The following is a 5,968-nucleotide window of genomic DNA, read 5'->3' as shown; positions in this document are numbered from 1 at the left end:
GTTCCCATGTGTGGAGTTAGCTTCAAGACAGAACTCAAGCCAGTTAATATTCTGTCCAGCTTCCTCCAAAGAGCAGAGCCTGCCCTCAAGTACTTACCATCAAGTAGAATTCAGGTAAATACCTCTTAAAAACTAAAAATGCTGCTTCTCTGGCAGCTTTCACCAGACTTTTTTTAAAGAAATATTGTTTTCCTGACTTTTTAAAGCAAGAATTCAGTCACTCAAGTGAGACTAAATTTATCTTCAATTGTTATAGTAACTTTTATTTTCAAAGTTCAGCTGTGGAGATCTTCATCAGAACATTTCAAAGGACATCCTGCAGATGAGAGGAAAAAGAGGACACAGAAGTAAATTGTCTGAGGTGAAAGAGCAAGCCAGGATCAGAGCTGGAATCAGGACTCCTGACTCCTGGAAAGTTTCTTATCCAGTGAACATAGATCTGTGTTACTCCTGTTGAAGAGGATGATAGCTTTTTCATTAGGCAATTCAAAAAGAACAATTGTTCTATTCAGTACTATATAGCAAAAGAATGTATATTTAAAACAGAGCCAAGACTGTTAAAACCCTGTTTCCAACCCACTGGATTCTGATGTCTTATGAAGACACCCTTAGTAATTTCCCTAACAGGAAAAGCAATAAAACCATCCTAATCATCAAAGATGTTGCTATTTACAGTTTCCAGAGCTATCTCCATCATATTATCTTTCCTTTTCCTCCAGACAAGTCCTGGTGGAAGCCATCAAAGCCTTGTGGTGTGAATTGAACCAGAAACCACCAAAGGTGCCGTCGAGTCTAAATTATTCTCTGATTTTATAGGCTAAGGGTCATCTAATCAGCCTCTGTGAGAACTTTCCTGGGCCACAAAATACTTGTTTCTGAATACTAAAGTCTGCAGGGGCAAGGTTTATCTTCAAATAATGTAACTGGCAAAAACTTGGCTAGAAACAGTTCGCCACTATGGCTTTTTAAAAACTTTTTCCAGGACCCTTTGCAACCATAAGTGCTTTTATTTTTTAATTTTTTAAAATTCCATTTGCAGGTTGTTTACTCAGTGAAAAAGTGGTGGGTGAGCTCATGTCATTCCCATACCAGATTTTCAGAATGAGAAAGCTGTGCGTTACCTCATGTTCCTGTGGCTTTGACCAAAGCAGCAGTCCTGACAGATGTTAGTTCAGAGATCACAGGGTACAGAGTGACTAAAAAAATGTGGTTCAGGGTAGATTTAACATGTAGTATTTCATATATAGTAGTAAGACTCTGGGACCAAAGAAGAAGCGGCAAGAGTTGAAGGAGTGGTAAAAAATAGCGCACCTTTCATGTGCCTTCAGCCATTAATGCAGCTAACACTCAGAGGGAAGTAAAGAAACACAGAGAATTCCCAGAGCTTTGTTTCAATTGATTATAGGCTCTTCTGGCTTCCATGGTATCTTATCTTTACCAGGACAGTAGAGACAACCTAGTGTCTAACACTTTCTCCTTGCTGCATTCCTGTGGAGGAACTCTGTGATACCCTGCCCATTTTACAAATGAAACACCACAGGGTTGAGGGACAGCCTCAGGGTCATGCAGGGAACCAGTCTTAGAGCAAAGAATTAAACAAAGCCCCCCCAAATCCTCATGAGTGCCTTAACTACCTTTGCTTCCCTATCTAGTTTGTTTTAGCACAGAGTAAATTTTAATTGGATGATGAGATAGGCAAAAGCACCTCAGGCACTGTATGAAATGGAGCATGGGAGTCCTTTCAGAAAAGGCTTTCCCTGGTGATAGTTACTTTTTCAATCCTGTTGACTTCCAAAAATCCCCGGTGTCAAGGGTGGCTCAGCATTGGCCCTTCTCCATAAGCAGTCTCACTATAGAGAGAATGATTGAACTCAAAATGCTCTGGAGAGTAATTTGTGGAACCAGAATCTGGCCCAAGAAAAGAGAAAAAGAGTGTCAGTGCTTGTCAGGGAAACTCATCTGAACACCTCTAGCAATTTAAGGGAAGTCCTACAGACACACCAGCAAAGCATTTTGCTGGTTTCCATTAAATAGTTATCACAGATCCTGCTTGCAAGCAGATCCATTTCTTAATATATAAAGCAGTTTAGTCCCAAACATTATATATTTAAAAAAAAAAAAATCCATGAGTTCTGCAGCACTTGCGCAAAGCAATAAATTCTCCTTTGAACTATTAAAATTTTTGCTCGGCAACATCATAGCAAGAACATCACCTTGTCTTGTGATGGTGGGTTAGTCCCACGAGCCCTCCTATGCTTCTTCAGGTCACTAATGAGCTAATCAGCCCTCACTAAATAAACCCTATAGCAATCCTCACCCAGGAACTTCCACACCTCTTTCATAAATACATTTTTCCCATGTTATAAGTGTGATAATACAGGTCAAGCTGTAAATGGGATTTTTGTTTCATTAATCTAATTGGACAGCAAGGTAGATTAAAGGATTAAACTAATAAATGGAGATAACAGACTTTTCAGCTGTTTTGGACTGGCAGAGCAAGTTCATTCTAACATGGTTTAACCCCGTAAGCCACATTTTTACCACCTTGTGGCCCTCTGAGATGATGGTTCTCTGACATCCTGTAATGCTCTGCTAATTCCCATGCCAAAATATTAGCTGCCATCCTTTACCCTCTGTGAGTTACTGGGTCTGAGCCAAGAATCTGTCAGCATAAGAGAAGCACAATCAGATGGTGCAAGCCTGATTACAGTCCATTGCTGTCTCACCCAGGCCTCCCACTGGTCGTCTCAGCAGACTCACTGCTCTGCCAGATTGTTCTCCTGCCAGTGCATCAGTCAGCAACATTAATAAATGGTTACAAAGATAAGTTCCATCTTATCCTGAAGGTAAAGGATCCCAGCAAAGAGAAAGAGATGCAAGGGTAGTCTCGGCTTGGGACTTAATTGGTAGAGCAGAGGTAGGCAAGACCTCCCTGGGAAGCAGTGTTGCTCCACAGTCAGTGAGATTGTGATGTGTAAGCTCAGTAAAATCTTTCTGTCTATGATTTTTCTCTAATTCTGGTACCTGAATCCAGTAAATTAAGACTGTCACACACTGCACAACTCCCATTTCCCTCCTGAGGTCTTTGCTATGGCACAAAAGGAAGTCTTGAGCAGACCCAAGTGCTTTTTTTTTACTTTGCCACATCCAATCCAAGTTATTTACATATTATCATATTTAAACAGAATTAGAAAGTTTTCGTCCTTTGAGTAGGGTCCCCATGTGTTAAAGTTTCTGAGATGCTTACAGGTTAAAGGTAGTGGGGTTCTTGGATTACACCAGCATTTTCACACAGTTCCCTCTAAAACAGGACTGTGCTTATCTCTACTGGTGGCTTTAGTAAAAGAGTAAATGATGTTGCTGACAATCTGGCTTTTCATCACAAGCTTTTTGAAGTATGGAGAATCTTTTTATAGGACACAAATTTCAGTAAATTAACCTTAAAATTCTTATGGGCCCCCTTATTCATCCTACCTCCTCTAATTTGTTCTAGATAGAATTTATCTCATCTCCCACAGTGTCTGTTCTCTCCTGTTCCTAGGAGGACCCTTAGGCTCAGAGTGCCTTTCCTAATTGAATGTTGATCCTTGTGCTGAAGAATATTTTGACCTATGAACCAATTTCATCTCGGCTCCTGGTGCAAAGCATGTGCCTTGTAGCATTCTCCCTCTCTGCAGAGCCAGTCCCCAGGGCTGGGAATGTGAGAGGAAAGCTGGTGTTTCTGCACCACATGATGCACAGCTCCACATTCACTCTGCTCTTAGCTTGGGCCAGTGGCCAATCCTGTAAGCCAAAGAGTCTTGGATCTGTCTCATTTCTGGGTGGGGCCAGATAATGAAGATAACATCCAAGGTGTCATGTCCTAATGCCAGACCACAGGCATAGAGAAAGTCTTAATTTAGTCCGATTGTCTTCACAGAGCTGTCAGACTAGGAATAGCTCTGCTTACAGACAACACATGGGAAGCTTCCTGTGAATCCATACAGGAAATATTTTCCCAGGCAGGACCCATTTCAGCCAAGCCATTTCTAAATGAGTGCCTCAGGAAAAGGCTGTGGTCAAAAGCAGAACCTCCCCTAGCTCATTGTAAGACTGGGGAGGTCTAAGCAGTGACAGCAGACTTTTCCTCCCAGCTGGCAGAGACACCACCACAAATTTCCCTGCAGCTCCTGGGGTAGAACAGAACAGGAGCCAGAATATGGTGAATGTGAACTCTCTCTGGTACCTGGGCAGAGAAGACAAGCCCCTTTGTCAACTTATCACCACTTGTAGTGGAAATGACCTATTAAACCTCTTTTCCTACTGTCCTCTCCCTGGGTTCTTTCTTTCCTAGGTCTGTTAATGCTTTGTCAAAAGGCAGAAACACAGCTTTGACATAAAACGCTGCTGTTTACAGTTGATAGAAAGCTTACATTAGATCAGGCCACCTGAACCTCCTCACCCAACATAAACAGAATTTATCAACACTGCTTAAACCATTAACCCTGACAACTGAGGTTTTCCAGGGAAAGCCCTTATCAAAAGGGGGCTGCAAAAGAAACCCAGTGAGAAAAATCCTCATTGCCCCAAATGAACCCAAATAACTTCCATGAGAAGATGTGGATGAGTCTTGTTTGGCTCACCCTAATCCATTTGACAAGGCAGGGATTCCTTCAGGTTGGAACACAAATCCTTCAGGAATCTGCCTTGTCAACTTCCTCTGCTCTCCATTTGTATGGCAGCTACAATTTTTTAAAGATTGTTATCTGATCAACATAGGATAGGAATGTTTGGAGTTGAGCATCTGAGTCATTAGTGGAGAGGCTCTTCCATATCCAGTGAATTCAGTTCAGAGAAAGCTCCCCTTGTGTGCTCCCCAGAAGGTTTGTGGCTCCTCTCTTGCATGTGCCCAGACACCGAAAACATCCTGGTGAAGCCCTGAGAAAAGGCTTTGTGAGGGACCCCACTTGGAGAATGTCTCCTGAAACTCTTCCCTGTCAGTGTTTAGAGCAAAGGGTGAGGCCAAGAGGAGAAGCCTGTAAAGAAAGCTTCACATGGGCTTTCCAGATGTAATCAGGCTCTTACCTCAAACATTTGGCCCTTGTTTGTAAGGCAGAAAGCTTCTGGAAAAAGGCATTTTCCAGGACAGTGCTGACTTTCCATCTCCAAATTGAGACTCTGGAAAAAACTGAGAGTTAGAGACAACAAATAAAGAGTAACAGGAACTTTCTCAAGGTTGTGATGAGTTTTTAATTTTATCCACACAGGAATTTCAGTTTCAAGGGAGACAAGACATTTTCACATTCCAAATGCAGAAATATTTTTCCTTTTCATTTTCTCAACTTCTTCTTTTGAGAAGAAAACAAAAGGAAGTGATATATGATATAGGAGATATTGCAAACAGTTGTTTAGATGCACATAAAATTGCTTTCTGAGCTATAGATCTCACTTGTTTTCCCAAAGGAAAATCTAACACACATCTACCTCCACCTGCTGGAAGGAGATTAAAAATGTTAACAATTAAAATTTTCAGCTTACCAACCAAAGATCTTCTACATACTGAGGCCTGAGGTGGGAAAAAGATCATAGTGAGGGTAAATGTCCCAAATCCACAGTTTCTGGACTTAGCAAGGCTTCAGTACACAGTACTAGTAAATGTTTAACACTGCAGGGCAATGGAAGACTTGCTTTTGTACTGAGTAAACTTTTGACTGACTTTTTTCCATGTTGGATAGATATTTAGGGAACAGTATTAGCCTCACTGAACAGTGGTGGAAATCCAATGGAATTTAGTTCGAGGCAGAAGCAGGCCATTGGTATGTGAACTGTGAAGGCAACTGAGACTTTTCCTCTCTGCAGATGGTAAATCCACAGACATTCAGGACAGAAATATTCTCATTTTAATGCTTTCACTGCTGGCTGCAAGATGAAATATCTTTAAATCACAGAGCAATCTTTCTGATCTAGTTTTGAAAACCAAAAAAAAAAA

At 41.4% G+C, this 5,968-nt stretch overlaps 1 long non-coding RNA gene across 1 annotated transcript; it reads right to left on the bottom strand.

The window, feature by feature from the left end:
- Positions 1–236: 236 nt before the first annotated feature.
- Positions 237–5,628, bottom strand: LOC110470593 (uncharacterized). The gene is made up of 3 exons (XR_002465447.1): positions 5,518–5,628; positions 5,065–5,157; positions 237–316 (listed from the first exon to the last, which is right to left on the bottom strand). It is a non-coding gene; the product is annotated as an uncharacterized LOC110470593 (long non-coding RNA).
- Positions 5,629–5,968: the final 340 nt, after the last annotated feature.

This window comes from Lonchura striata, chromosome 9, assembly GCF_046129695.1.
Source record: "Lonchura striata isolate bLonStr1 chromosome 9, bLonStr1.mat, whole genome shotgun sequence".
Taxonomy (NCBI): domain Eukaryota; kingdom Metazoa; phylum Chordata; class Aves; order Passeriformes; family Estrildidae; genus Lonchura; species Lonchura striata.
Note: the sequence above shows the minus strand (reverse complement) of the source record. Positions and strands in the feature narration are given on the sequence as shown.